This window comes from Grammomys surdaster, unplaced genomic scaffold, assembly GCF_004785775.1.
Source record: "Grammomys surdaster isolate TR1022 unplaced genomic scaffold, NIH_TR_1.0 144, whole genome shotgun sequence".
NCBI lineage: Eukaryota > Metazoa > Chordata > Mammalia > Rodentia > Muridae > Grammomys > Grammomys surdaster.
The window spans coordinates 407,674-423,291 of record NW_021604602.1 but is presented as its reverse complement, the minus strand read 5'-3'; the positions used below and the strand labels follow the sequence as shown (position 1 = coordinate 423,291).

Sequence of the window (15,618 nt, the reverse complement as noted above, 5' to 3'; positions counted from 1 at the left end):
AGTATAACTTTAAAGAGCCAGTTCTGGGGCTGAAGAGATGGTTCAGCGGTTAAGAGGACTGACTGTTCTTCCAGAGGTCCTGAGTTCAAATCCCAGCAACCACATGGTGGCTTATAACCATCCGTAAATGAGATTTGATGCCCTCTTCTGTGTGTCTGAAGACAGCTCCAGTGTACTCAAAATAAGTAAAATAAATAAATCTTTAAAAAAAAGAGTCAGTTCTGTTTCTACCTTTATGTGGGTCCCGGGATTTGAACTCACGGTTTTAGACTTGCAGTGTGCACTCCTTTACCCATTGAACCATCTTGTTGGCTTTGAGCTAGTCCGGAAAGTCTATGGAAGGGTACCAGGAGGAATCATCAATTTTATCCACCCACAATTCTTCTGCCAGTATTCCTCATTACTGCCCTACACTTTTACCAGATTCCATTTTGCTTTATTTATAAAGGATCACTTTCAAAAACCCTTTATGTCTTCACTGGGGAGAGCTATTGCTCAGAGTGCTTTAGCACATTACAAAGCATCGTTTTGTAACTGTGATCAGCCAAGGCCATTTTGTTTCCTAATTTACCCATGATTGAAGGTCAAGCTAATTCATGATCAATACACGACCAAGCTTTGAGCACAAGACTAAATGCGCACAGCAGCTCAGAAGACAGCACAAGATTCAAGCCTCAGATGTTCACATCCTAGCTGCAGAGTTACTGGAGCTTAATCCAGCTTCTTCTTCTTCTTTAAAATGGGACGTGTATAAGGTGCACAGGCCTAGGAGCTTTAAATTCAACGCCAGTCAGTGGTGCTTAAAAATTTTGAGTGCTCCCAGTGGTTCTCAAAACCAACCCTTTTGAGGGAAAGGTTCAAACGACCCGTTCATAGGGGTCACCTAAGCCCACTGGAAAATACAGACATTCACATTACAATCCATGACAGTAGCAAAATTAGTTATGAAGTAGAACGGAAATAATTTTATGGTTAGGGTGTCACCAAAACTTGAAGAGCTGCATTAAGGATCGCAGTATTAGAAATGTTGAGAACCACTGCACGTCGAGGAATAAATGGGGCTGGAGAGCTGGCTCAGAGGTTAAGAATCTCCTGTCGTGAAATCATGAGGATCCTAACCCCATGCCACGCATCTCACAGACACACAAATAAATCGATGAACATATCTTAATTTTTATAGAAAGTAGGGTATGGTGGTACACACCTTTAAACCCAACAATTGGGAGGCAGAGGCAGACAGATCTCTGAGTTTGAGGCCAGCCTGGTCTCCAGAGTGAGACCTGCTTTAGAAATAATAATAAAAAAATAAAACAAATGACACTAGCATTTATTCTAATAAACAAATCACTTCAGTTTATTAAAGATTAGCCTTAATTCGGAGAGGTAACAACCACTTCGTGGGACTGGTGGCCATCCTGTTGGACACAGTTCAGACGGACAGCTAAGTGCTTCCAGGGGCAGAGAGAAGCCGGGTACAACAATCTATCTCCGGAGTCTTTTCCAAATGCCTACATGGATGTTGGGGAGGACCCTACACTAAGATGATTTTCTTTAAGTCGGTCTCTTTACTCTTCTGAACTCAGCAGGAAGGCGCAGCAGAAAGCTCAGCGTTGTAAAATCAAGTTTGCTCGCCGAGGGCATTTTCTGGTTGTTAGTTTTGAGGGCTGGCCAAAGGGCCCAGTTTTGAGGACCCAAAGGAGTTGTAGCGGGGCTTGCGGATGGGGGCGATGGGTCCGCGAGGGTGTCATTCTCGAGGAGGGAGAGTCGCCAGAGCCTGGAGGCTCCTCTAGACCAAGCCCGGACTGCGTGGCCCCGGCGGCGCGTACAGGACTCCAGCCGGCCGGCTGGCTGACTGCGTTACGGAGCTCCGTCTTCGCATTGGGCCGCAGACTCCGTCTCAGCCTGAGTCCGCTGTTTCCCAGCTTCTGAGTGGCTGGGGGCCCGGGATTAACCTTTCACCTCCGAGCTCCGTCCAATCACAGGACGGCTTTCATGCGGCCGCAGGGCGAACAAGCGAGGGGGCGCGGAGCGGCGGCGCGACGCCGGTGGGATTCTCCAAGCCGCTGTGCGCCGTCGCCGCGGGCCGAGCGCGGGCTGCCGGCGAGCAGGGCGCTGCGCAGTCTCCGCAGACGCGGGCGGGAGGAGTCGGGGCGCGGCGCGGTGCGGCGCGGGCGGCTCCGGGCCCAGGTGAATGGAGTAACCTGACAGCGGGAACGAGGCGACGGCGAGCGGCAGGAAATGGCGGCGGCGGCGGCGGCGCCGGGCGGCACCGGGAGGCCTGGGCTGTGACGCGCGCGCCGGAGCGGGGTCCGATGGTTCTGGAAGGCCCGCGGCGCCCAGTGCTGCAGGTGAGGCGGGCTCCCGCTGGGCCGCTTTGTGTCCGGGCCCAGGAGACGGCAATGCCCGGCCCGCCTCTTGCGCGAGGCCCGCGCGGGCGACGGGAGCAGGCCGCGACGCTGAACCCGGGCGGATGACGGTCCACGCGGGCCTCTGCGCGCCCCCGCCTTGGGAGGAGCGGGCTTTGACAGGTCCCGTTCCGCGTTCGAAACCCGGGAGAAGACAGGAGGTACCCACGCGGGCCGGCGTCCCGGGAGCGACCCGGGCCTGCCAAATGGCGCGGGACCCCTGGATACTTCAGAGGATCAGGAGAGGGACAAGGCCTCGGCGAGGTGCGGGCTGGAGCCCTGGGAAGGATTGTTGTGTGTTTATTGGCAGGTGACCAAGGCTGGCCCTAGGGGGTGGGCGGCCCAGGCCATGTTTTTTGCCCCTCCCCTTTCAGGTCCCTGAGCCTGGACCTTGCGAAGAAGGGGCTTTCCTTTGGCCAAATCCATGTGCCTTTCTAGTTAGCACACCAGATCTGTTTGGATTGCCTAGCAGAGCTAAGCTACCCTTGTGACTTTGCCTGCAGGACAGCGCCAGTGTCCTGAAGACTTGCTCAAATGGATGACTGGGAGTCTTATGATCTATAGTCCTTGCTTTTATGAGCAGAGTTGTGGTTAAAGGGTTAGTTACCGATATATGATGTCCTAAGTATTGTGATGATCAAGTGTTGAAAGACGTCATCTGATGAAAGCGACTTACTTGGGAGTTTGCTCCTGCCTGAGTTTCTGAAGACTGTCAGTTTTCTGAGGAGCCGCACTGTAAGTCAGTAGAAAAGGATGCAGCTCATGAGTTAAGCAACTTGGGAAATGTTTCTCAAACCTGCTGTAAAATAGGATCACCCAGTTGGAAATTCATTGCTACAAACATGAAGTTCTCTGGGTAAAAATTTTCATTGTAACCAAGGGCCCAGAATTTTACTAAAAGATGAATTCTGCTAAATTTTACTAAAAGATGAAAGGCGGTGGTGGCTCACGCCTTTAATTCCAGCACTTGGGAGGCAGAGGCAGGCAGATTTCTGAGTTCGAGAGTTCGAGGCTAGCCTGGTCTACAGAGTGAGTTCCAGGACAGCCAGGGCTACACAGAGAAACCCTGTCTCTCGAAACAAACAAACAAACAAACAAACAAACAAGATGAATTCTGGGTGAGGCTTGTAGCAAACAGTAGTTTGGACATTTTTTGGAAGTATCTTTTTGATCTCTTTGGAGACTGAGTTCTAGAATAATCTGTTTCGCTTTTCAGGCTACCTGTGAGACATGCAGTGTGTAATATAAACAGCTCATATGCTCAGGAATAGAGTGTATTTTATAGAACTGTTAGCACCAAGGGCTAATTTTAAAGATCAGTATAGTAGCCTAAGTTTGTGTATTTACTGGTGGCTCCAAAAGATGACCCGGTTGACTTTAACTGAGTGTTAAAAGACCTTGCAACTACATTAATAATGTAGTTGTCTTTTTGTCCCACACCAAGCACTGCATTATGGCGGTGTTTCTGGGTAGGAGTTGTATAGCTAGGTTGATTTTTGGCGTAGTTCGTTTCTGTCTTTCTTGAACTCAACTTTTAGGAAGTTTCTCTCTGAGCCTCTGGGGTGCTGGGATTACAGGCACGTGCCACCAGGCCTCTTGGTTCTGATTGGAGAGTGGTTTTGTGACGGTATGATATGTCTAGATGTAGCTCTGCTTTCTAGGGAGGGTGATGTTTATAGCGTGTCACAGCATTGCCACATCTTATTCTTTGATGCTGTGAGATGGTGACGTCACTTGAGAAGGTGGGTGTGCTTCTTAAGGATTTCCTCTCTGCAGCCTACGCTTGCTTGTCCATGGCAGGGAAGGAGGGCATTCGGTAAGTCTCCGCAGTCTGTGCCAAGACGTGTCAGGCTCTTTTCATAAAATCTCATTGAATTCTCAGTGTGTCCATGCTGTGTCCTCCTTCCTGGTTTTACACACGAGGGAGGTGAGACTCTTGACGATTTCTTCAGATTGTGAGTCTACCTGAGCCCTGATTGGATCGTGATTTGGTTTCAGAATGCCTGCATGCCTGCTCCTCAGAGTGTACTGTGCAAGTGGCTTTAGGCAGACTGCACAAAGTGGGATCCATCCTCAGTTAATACAGTGGAGTGGGTGAAGCTCTGTCCCACTGAGAGAGAAAGAGTCAGGTGACCTCAGCTTGTCTCAATGTTTGCAGTTGTTTTAAAATGCTGCAGCTTTAGCCATTAAGTGTACAGTGCAGCTGCATTCAGGTTTGCAGGTGTCAGCACTGTCCTCGAGACGTCCCCTCACTGGGACACTCACCTCCTAACCACTGATCCACACTCAGCCCTTCGTCCTGAGTGACCACTGCTCCCTTGTCTTTGAGTTTGGCTCTACTAGGAACCTCATGTATAGTCACTGAGGGTTGGTCCTGTGGTGCTGGTGTACTAACACCTAGCAGAGCGCCTTCGGGCTTCATGTCGAGTGTGCGTCTATCGCCTCACTTTGAGAGGCTGAAACTCTTGTATGTATATATGGTCCCTAGCTTATAATAGTTTGATGGCATTTTATTTTTAGCCCTAAGATGTGTAAAAAGTGCAGGTATAGTAGACACTTCTTTTAATTTTGAAGTTTTGATTCTCCTTCCTGTCCCAGTCAGCCGTGTGATCATGAGGTGTAGCCAGTGATGCCTTACATCGTGCTTTGTTGTTCAGCCAGAAAGTTTGACATGCTAACCATACACGTTCCTCAGTTCTGTATTTTCAACTTAGAAGTGGGTGTCTAGGCCACCGATGGTGGAGGAGCACCTGTGTGCCTTGTTCTGTGTTTCCAGCCGTCTGTGGATGGCTGCTGCAGTCTCCATCTGACTTTTGAGTAGCTGCTGTGAGGATAGGTATGCATGGGATCGTTTGTGCCCCGCTGTCTCCGTCCTTCCTTCTGGCATACACCCCAAAGTGGTCAGGTTTGCTTGTTGATCATCAAAACACTAGGCTCAGGTTCCTTCCTGATTCTTAATTTCATACAAATAGTTCCCCTGTGTCAATAAAAGACTGGAATCTTCTCCAAGTCGAGGAGTTACTGATTTTTAGAATCTTGGTTCTTATCACAGTATGGCAAACAGGGATTCTTATCACTGAGTTTGTTCAGTGGGTTAGCAGGCTGTTCTGTCCTAATGGAGGCAGAGGAAAGGGCTGCTAAGTTTTCTGTGGACTTTGTGCAAATAGAAAGTTGAAGCCAGGTGATTATTTTGTTTATCTTAGGCTTTGCTGTTTGAGCACACAAGAGTTTAGCTCATCCTGAAAACCAACAGGGTGTGTGTGTGTTTGTGTGTGTGTGTGTTTGTTGTGCTGGCTTTTACTTACAGATTTCTTTGGAATATCTTCAAAGTAGGCTGCACGCTTTGGAGACAACATTACTTTGGTAGTGTTCTACCTCTATAGTCTGTGCTGCTTGGTATTTTTAGCCCTGTTTCCAATATGCTTTCCAATATTCCTTCTAAAGGGACTTTAGTTTTTAATAATTATATCCATAGATGAGCATTTGTGTAATAGTTCTGTGTCCCTTGAGAAGGGATGTAGAGCGTTCTCCCACTGATAAGAAGGTGGTTTTAAGGGCTTCGAGTAGCAGTGCAGAGATTGGACAGTCCACGGACGAGGAGTGGGTGAAGAGCTTCACAGGATATGTCACAGGTGCGTTCACTTGTTTGTTTTGTTTTAATTTGTCTAAGTGCAAGAGGAACTCTGGGTAATTGCAGTTCCATTGATTAATCAGAGAGGTATACCTATTAGCCAGGAAAAACAGACTTTGTTCTTTCATCAACAGTGGTTAATTGTTTGGATTCTTCAACAAAGTAATGATGTTCATGGATAGAGACAGTGTCGACCCTTACACCTGATGAATATATCCCCCATTCTTTATGAATAATCCCTGTCAAAAACATGAGGAAGAGGCAGAGAGCAAGAGTAAGCCAGGCATGTGTGGTTCAGGTGATGTCATTGCCACTGGAGTTGAAGTGTCCCTTGTAGTGTGCAGGCCTTGGCTGAGGGCAGGTAACAGTTGGCTGAGGTGTAGAGGCAGTCAGGACGTTGCAGGAGTGTGTGCTGGGTGAGCGCTTGTGTGGTGGTATGGACCTGAAAAATGAAAGGATGCGGAGAGAGAGTGTGTGTTTGAACTGTGGCTAGAAGAATGGGAGGTTCTGCCATGTAGGAAAGCCTTTGTTGAGTTGCAGGTCCTCGGTGACTTTCCCATTTCTCTAAAATGGCTGATTAACTGATACTCCTGACCTGATAATCAGTTATATGCTACCAGTCAGCGACTAAGATGACATGTAGGTCATCAAGGATGGCCCATGTAGCCTTTAGGTGTGGGGCTTCTTCTGACTGCTCACTGAGTCTTGTTTCTGAGACATAGAAGCCACATAGAGACATGACGTTTGTAGCTGTGCTCAGGTTCCCAGAATCAGGGATCAAGTGTGCATGTGACTTACTGCCACACAAAGCTCTGTGTAAAGGGGCACTTGGTTTTGCCGAGTAAATTAGTTTATCTTTATAAAACTTTGTGAAGGTTTTAGAAACTAACTTGTGGGGACTGCTAGCATCTTAAGGCTTTGAAAAAGACCGTAACCCCTCTGATAAAGGACAGACCATACCCTTGGCCGCTTCTCTGCTTATGATCTCTTTATGGAAGTATCACAGGCTGAGAGCAGTATCTGGAACATGAAGACAGTGTCTGCAGTACTAGAGTTTTATTGGTACTGAAGATAATTTTATTGTGGAATCGACTAATCTTGAGTTATTTTTTTAATTGACAGATTAGTATATGTGATAAAGATTTTAAAACATTTGAAAAAGTTCGCTTGGGGGTTATAAAACAGGACAGTCAATTCAGAATTTTTTTTTAAAAAAATACTTAATCCAAATACTGAGAGCAGGGCGCCAGTTTAAACATGTGGTCTTCGGGTGAGGCCACAGCTCAGTGGTGGAGCCTGGTATCCATGAGGCTCTGGCTTCAGTTCCCAGCATGACTGGAAATTAACCTTTGAGATGACAGAAGAAGGTTATTTGCTTAAGAGCTAACTCTGTAGCTATATGTCATTCATTTATTTTGAGACAGGGTCTCACTATGCAGCCATGATGATGATGTACACCAGGCTAGCCTTGAACTCGAAGAGTCCCCCTGCATTTGACTTCTAAGTGCTAGGATTAAAGGAGGTGTGCACCTACCAATTAAAAAGGAAGACAATAGACTTATCTGACACTTGGAGATACTTTGAAGTCAGAGTTTGTGTCTTCTGCTTGGGAGCAGCAAGGCTAAGACAGGATAAGGTGAACATGGACGAGCCACAGCTGTGGCTGCCTGCCTTTCCCATATCTTGTTCGCAGCCTTCACTGCCTGTGGCATCTCAGTGAGAACTGTATGCTTCATCTACTTAAAACTAGACTATTACTTTCTAATAACACTTTAGGAGATAATGTTTGGTGTTGGAGGACCAGGGAGTAATACCAACTCTTGCAGTTCATCACTGAGACACTGGGCAGCTGCTGGCCTCTGTGTTTCTGTGTCCTTCTCTGAAAGCTTTTGGTTCCTTGAAGTTGGACCAGAACAGTTTGCTTCCTGGTTCTGACCTATTCCTTATTTTTGATAAAATTTAGATGCTACTGTTTTTCTTCAGATATGTACTTTTGAGAATATTTTGCTGTGTTCTTGTAACTAGACTATGTCATGCCTTTCCATGTTACTAATAGTGAAACACATACCCAGTTTTATAATGGAAGCTAGTCCAAAAAAAGAGGGCTTATGTACAGTTTCGTAGATAAGTTGTCTTTTTTTTTGTATTTATGTATTTATTTGTATATATAAGTAACAATAATATTGAAAGAAAAAGAGGCTGTCAATCTGAGTAGGAGTAGGGTATGGGGGGGACTGGAGGGAGACAGGGAATGACAAGTGATGCATCAGTTTTTGCATATTTTCTTTTTTCCCCTTTTATTGTTTTTTTATATTTTAAAGATTTATTTATTTTATTTATGAATACACTGTAGCTGTCTTCAGATACACCAGAAGTGGGCATCAAATCTCATTACAGATGGTTGTGAGCCACCATGTGGTTGCTGGGATTTGAACTCAGGACCTCTGGAAGAGCAGTCAGTGCTCTTAACCACTGAGCCATCTCTCCAGCCCGTTTTTTTATATTTTATTATTATTATTTTTTGGTCTCACATTATGTATTCCTCTATTCCCAGCTCCTCCCCACCCCTCCTCCCATCCAAATCCACTCCCTTTCTGTATCTCATTAGAAAACAAATAGGTTTCTAAGGGGTAATAATAAAATATAATAAGATAAAACAAAAACTAACACATCAGATACCTTAGGGTTTCTGTTGCTGTGACACCATGACCAAGGCAAGTCCCCCCCCCCAGTATAAAATACAGTTTATTTAGGACATGGGGAGGGGAGTCAAGAAGGTAGTAGAGGCAGAGAAAGGTGGTGGGGGGAGGGGAGAAGAGAATGAGAGGCCAGCCATGCTCACGGGGAAGGGAGTAGGGAGAGAGGGGGAGAAGGGAAAGCAAGAGCAAGAGAAAGCAAGAGAGCAAGAGCGACCAAGGCAACTCTTATAAAGGACAGCATTTCAGTGAGGCTGGCTTACAGTTCAGAGGTTTAGTCCATCATCATCATGGCAGGAAACATAGCAATATGCAGTCAGACATGGTGCTGGAGAAGGAGCTGAGAGTTCTACATCTTGATCTCAGGCAGCCAGAGACTGTGTGTCACAGTGGGTGTAGCTTGAGGTGTATGAGACTTCAAAGCCGGCCTCCGCAGTGACGCACTTCCTCCAACAAAGCCACACCTCCTAACAGTTCCACTCCCTATGGACAAGCACTCACACACACGAGCCTATGGGAGCCATTTCCCAACACTTTGTATTTGAAGGATAATTTTTTATTAAGATAGACTTTAGCTTCCAGCTTCTTCTCTAGCTGGGTGCCTGGAAGCTTTGCTAAAATAGTTCTTTGGGGTGTTTATAATAGAATTTTCAACTGTTGTATTGTAAACATACTGTTTTTTATAGATTGTATTATATGTGTATGAACATATAAGAAAGTATAAATTATATACATATGAAGAGAAACCGATACACTTATGTACACTTGGTACTGTCTTATGCACCCATAAGATGCTTACCCTCATTGACCACATCACATGAAGAAGTCAGACTCTGACTTGTGGTTTCTAGCTTATGCTAATAATGTCTTTTAAAACATCACTTTCTTATTTCACTAGAGAAATAAGGCACTGTGTAGATTCATTTCAGGATTTCACTTAGCTGCCTTTTTCTTCTTCCTCATATTCTGGAAGATTCTCAGCTTTTTTCCGATGCTCAGTCTTGAAGACTACAAACCACTTGTCTTGCAAGATGAATATCAGATTTGGTTTTGTTTCCTGATGGCTTGAATCAGACCTTGTACTTTGGGCAGGGAAAATTCATGAGATGCATGTTGTCCCACTGTCTTCAAGGATGGACCTAGATAACCTTTTATTGACATAGAATTTTGAGTGGTTAGCAGTTCCGTGAGACAGCCTAGCATGGCTGGAGTTGGATGATGTCACAGGAACTGCCGTACAGATGGACACCTCTGTAGCTCTGGCAGTTCTTTGGGCCGTGGAGTGCCCAGGATGAAGATTTACTCTGTTTAAATAATTCAAGTTGTTTACAGTCTTTTGGAAATAGATCCTGCAGATCTGTAACTATTATATTGTTACAGATCATTCCTAACTTGAAAGTTTGTTCTCCGTATCTGAAATAATACCTGCTCAGATTGTAGAAGAATTTGAAATGTTGATAAACGTAAAAGGCAGTCCCCCTCTCCATCCCTCTCCTTTCTCTAGGTTTTAACTAACACCCAAGCAGATCTTAATTACAATCTAAGTAAAGATTCCTTTTTTTATTTGATGTCATGACATACATATTTTTGTCTAATCTACTGTCCTTCTCAGTGGCTGTACTGAGTTGCATCTTGAAACCAAACCCTAGTTTGCTAAACTATGCCCCCCTCCACTCTTGTGCTTAGGCATGTAGCTATGGGGTGGGCTGTGGAGATCGCAGTGGTGTAGTGGCTGCTCTGACCTTTTATGGTAGCACTTAGGCTACATAAGGCTCCAGGGTTTTTAATGACAGCTGCAACCAGTAGAAGAAGTAGAAATGTCAGCATTAGCAATCAAAGGAGTGGTGTTTGGATCCCAGCACTCTCCATTCCGTTTCTTTCCCCTTTAATCTTTTGGTTTTTAGTTTCAGGTTAGTCTTACTATAACATAATCACTAAAAATAGTCGATAGGTCCTTTATGTATAATTATCTTATATACCGTGGTTATTTGGGGTATGCTTTATCTTTTATGTTTTAAATTTTCAAAACTTACCATTTGGTGGACATTATTTCTTTGTGTGCGTGTGTGTGGGTGCGTGCGCATTGGTGTGCAAGTACAGAAGCCAAAAGATGCTGTCCAGTTTCCTGCTTGGTCACTCTGCCTTGTCCCTTTGTGAACCAGCAGCTTGGGAGCACACCTTTTCTTGACCTGCTGGATGACCAGTGAGCTCTAGTGAGGCGTCGTCTCTGCCCCTTTTAGCTTGGAGGCTACTTACAGGCTCAGCCAAAACCAGCCTTTACATGGTTGCTGGGGACCAAAACTCCGGTCCTCATGCAGGCTCATCAAGTGTTCTTACCCAGGAGCCATCTCTCCAGCCCCACTGAGGTTTTTATTTATTACTTAAGTTTTTTTTTTTTCTCCTTTAGTCTTATTTCATCTATATGGGTGTTTATTACAGTCATGGCGAAGTGTGTCAGAGCAGGAAAGAAGACTTGGGCTTTTAGGGTTGGGAGCTAGTCGGAGTCAAGGGCTGCTTAGTAAAGTTTGTTCATCTGGACTAATCACGTGGCCATTTCTGCCTGCTAACATGAGGCTGGATCTCTTCCCCCTGGAGCAGGCCGGAGGGATTTATCCTTTAGTTTTTGGTAGAAAGGGGAAGGTGGAAACCGTTCCCTGAATCTTTTGATCCTTAATGCCTTGAACTTAATCACTGGGCCACAGTGGCATGTTTAAGGTAGTATGTGCATTTTGTTCTCCTTTATGAATCTGTGTGTGTTCTTTTTTTAAGGTTAATCTGACTGAAAAAACTATATAAAATTTTGGGTGCTTTATGTTACACACAAGGTTGTATTTTGTTTGTTTGTTTTTCGAGTCAGGGTTTCTCTTTATAGCTCTGGCTGTCCTGGAACTCACTCTGTGGACCAGGCTGGCCTCGAACTCAGAAATCTGCCTGCCTCTGCCTCCCAAGTGCTGGGGTTAAAGGTGTGCGAGACCACTACCTGACTCATTTTACATTTTTTAAAAGAATTCTTTAACATTTAAGTTAAGTATAGTTTCTATGTTTGCTTTACCAAGCTTAAGATCTCATTTTTGGTCTGGAGAGATGGCTTAGTGGTTAAGAGCACTGACTGTTCTTCCAGAGGTCCTGAGTTCAATTCCCAGCAACCACGTGATAGCTTATAACCATCTGTAATGGGATCCAGTGCCTTTTCTAGTGTGTCTGAAAACAGCTACTATGTACTCATATAATAAAATGAATAGATACATCTTTAAAAAAAAATCTTGTTTCATCCTAACACAGGTTCCTGCTTTTTTTGGGCCAGGAAACAGATTTAGAGGGGTAGGGGATGCTTGATACGCATGCGCCCACCTTGACCTATCGTGCAAGGGACACATCAGATAAAGATACCATAAAAAGAGAGGAAAGACTGCTTTCTACATCAGCACATTCATAGTGCCTGCTGGGAAGAGGCCAGAACCTCAGCTTGACTTGGCATTGTTAAGGCCAGCTGAGACATTGTCTTGACTAATTTAGAGAGGAAGGGACTTGGGAGGGCTAGCCGATGCTGACACTGGAGGCCTGGCTTCCTTTCTCATGTAGCAAGTGCTGGCCTACTTGGTTCCATCTTTATTTTTAAACTTCTTCCCTCTGTGCAGTTGGGGAACGTGTTTTAGGGTTTCTCAAGTACTTAAGTTCCAAGAAATGGAATTTGCTATTTGGCATCAATATTGCTTGAGGATTGGGCTGTGTTTAAAACAATTTAAAGCCATGTTGGAGAAACATAACTTAAGTCTTCCAACACAGAAATTCTCGGCATAGGAGTAGAAGAAAAAGGAACCAGTTTCATTTTTGAATAACATTAAAAGAGGCTGAGTTGTGTCAGGACCACTCTGAAGACAGCAGGAATCCGATCCTTACACACTTAAGTGATGTCTATGACTCCAAATCCAGAAAGTGGAAGCAAGACGCTCCTAAGAATTGATGTGAGATAGCTCTGAATGTGAACAGGTCAGGGACAGTGGCGACCGTATGGAGCAAACCATTTATAACAGAGCGGTTGGGAAACTACAGAGTCTTTTGTGGGGAAACTTGTGCTGGAGTTGAAAATGGGTGTGATTAAACAGGACCTATTGCCGGGCGGTGGTGGCGCACGCCTTTAATCCCAGCACTTGGGAGGCAGAGGCAGGTGGATTTCTGAGTTCAAGGCCAGCCTGGTCTACAGAGTGAGTTCCAGGACAGCCAGGGCTACACAGAGAAACCCTGTCTCGAAAAACCAAAAAAAAAAAAAAAAAACCCTAAAAAACCAAAAAAAACAAGCAGGACCTATGTGACCAATAGAAAGGAAGACAAGTGTCTGTATACTGATCCACGCTGCCATAAACAAGACTCTGGGACACCGTAGATGGTTATCTGTTCTAGGTCCCACAGTCAACAGGGAACCCAAGTGCCCATGGCTAGTCACAGGTGCAAGACATTCCTCAGCAGTTGTCAGCTTTATGTTGAAAGCTTTTTCTTTTTCTTCCGTTTTCATAGTGCTTCGTAGTCCATTCCATCTCTGTCCTTAAAGTAAACTTTCTAGTGTTATGGCTTGATGCCTACAGCACAGGTTTATAAATGGGAATCAGGTGACATTAGGCCTATCTCCTCCTGGAATCTAGTTGTTCCCTTCTGTGTAATAGTTCAGAGGTAGAGCCTGGGCTCTGGAGGAAACCTTCTGTAGTTAGTGCACTGGAAGCTCAAGTTTCCTCACGCTGCAGCAGGAGGAGAGAGTTAGGAAAAACAAAGGGAAAGGGACTTCTTCTCATTTCAACAGATAATTTATAGAACCTGTAATTGTTTGCACCCTGTGCCAAGTGATCACCTCACGCTGTCGCTTGGCCGCCCTGGCTGGGTCGGCTGGGTTTGCTTGCTCTCGGGGTTCCGATCTCCATAGCACCTCTGTCCTGGGAGCTTTCCGGTGCTAACATGTTTGACTGCCTGTTCATGCTCTAGTGTTCATACTGAGTCTCCCCTCTTGCTTCCTGGGGCCTTATGGAAGTTGTACCTTAGAACTCAGGAGCAGCATGAGTAGAAAGGACATCCGTAGAGTTAGTAGTGGCAGAGTCTCTGAGATTGTGTTAGAGTGCTTTAAAGGGCATACCAGGAAGTTGTAGTTGCTGCAAGCTTTGGACTGCAAGGGCTGTCTGTATCTCTATGCACCCCAGGGGATACAGCCTTACTGCTTTAGTTGGGTGCTGATGGGAGCTTCTTGTTTGCCTTAAAACCTAGTATCATTTGCAGCTTATCTTAAAGGGGCCTATGAGACAGAATTTTGTAGATTTGTAATGTCTAATCAATTAAAATTGGATAAAGACTTATTAACATTTTAGTACCAACATAAGTCACTATCCTGTACTTGCCAGATGGACTTTCTACCTGTATACAGATTGTCTAGTAGTGTAACTAGATAATCCTATACTGCTTGACTTGCCTTCTGGTTAGAACATTGCTAGAAACAGGCAGGCGTGAAACAGACTAGAGCTGACCCATCACCCGGTGTTTACTGCTCTAGAGGTAGTAGTACCTGGGAGGGTGGAGCTGATAAAGGAGGTGGACCAAGGCTCATACAATAGCCAACTGTATTCACAGCATCAGTTTATACTCTGAGAGTTAAGAAGAGTCAGTCATATGAGTAAGGTGTTCAATCATAAGGACAAGCTACACATGGCAAAGACATGGGTCCCCCCCCCCATAGAGGCATGTAAACAAATAACAATAGCCAGTTGTAATAATCTAAAGTGAACTATCTGCTACACCTGCGAGGGGCATGAAAACACGTTCTAAGAACAACCCATGTTATAAAGTAACAGATTATAAGACTTGTCTTGTTTACAAGCAATTTTCTCACAAGATCTCGGAAATTTCTTCACACAGCTTCGTTCATGGTATATGTTCCTACAACTCATGTTGGCGTGCATGGTCTTTGCATTTTACTGGGTGGCATATAAAATGTGAAGAAAAATCTAGTGACTAGCTGGGTTGTGATAGTGCACGCCTTTTATTCCAGCAGCACTCAGGAGGCCTAGTGTGCATAGCAAGTTACAGGGCAGCAGGGGCTACACAGGGAAACCTTATCTTGGGGAAAAATGTGGTGAAGCTGAGGCCGCCTTAGGAGACAGACAGACGGACTGGCGGGGTGTCAGAAGCATGTGGTGCTGTAGAGTGCCATGGTGCTCAGTGGGCTTACAGGCAGGTGATGAGGGAAATGTGTCTGTTCTGCCAAGAGCTCTCCCTCACAGCTGACTGAACTTGCTGCTTTTTCACAGTTGTATTAGAGTGGAATAGTAATTTTAACAGGTAGCCCTTTCAGTCATGGATGGTTTTCTTGTCTTTTAGTAGATAATTTTATGAAGGATTTTATTCTGATGTTAAATATAAAAAGATAATTAAGTATTTGTGAAGTCAGTTTAACATTGTTTTTTTTTTTTTTTTTTTTAAATGAGTTGTGTCTTCTAAAATACTCTTTCTGATTGCTTTTAGGTTACCTAGGTTATGCATAAATACAGACTTGGAAACTCTGAAAGAACTTAGAGTCAGCATTTCGAGGTAAATATGTACCTGTTAAAGTAGTGTTAAGTTGTCCTAGTCTGACTTATTAACAGTCAGCTAAAGTGTACAAAATGAGTTTACCTGCCCATGAGTGTTGGGCGTAAATGAGTGACAAGAGCCAGCTGCTCACTGGCCTGTCCTTGCTGTGTGATAGCCGTGTAGGTACAATGAGCTGACCCCCAAGCCCAGCCTGCGTTAGAGCTAATAAGAGCAGGGTTGAGCACAGTAAGCTTTTCCTATCAGCTCTTTACTCTTTCCTTCCTTCCTTTTTCTTTCCTTCTTTTCCTTCCTTCCTTCCTTCCTTCCTTCCTTCCTT

The 15,618-nt window shown here is 44.9% G+C and overlaps 1 protein-coding gene across 3 annotated transcripts in view; it reads left to right on the top strand.

The window, feature by feature from the left end:
* The first annotated feature begins 2,159 nt into the window (after nucleotides 1-2,159).
* Dicer1 (dicer 1, ribonuclease III) overlaps nucleotides 2,160-15,618 on the top strand; it is a 65,414-nt gene continuing 51,955 nt past the window's right edge. For 2 of the 3 annotated variants that reach the window (XM_028764431.1, XM_028764429.1), the window contains exon 1: nucleotides 15,234-15,299. The gene's annotated coding sequence lies outside the window, so the exon portion shown is untranslated. Of the gene's footprint in view, nucleotides 2,349-15,233; nucleotides 15,300-15,618 lie in introns of those variants that run through there. The other variant, XM_028764430.1, reaches the window with a different exon arrangement.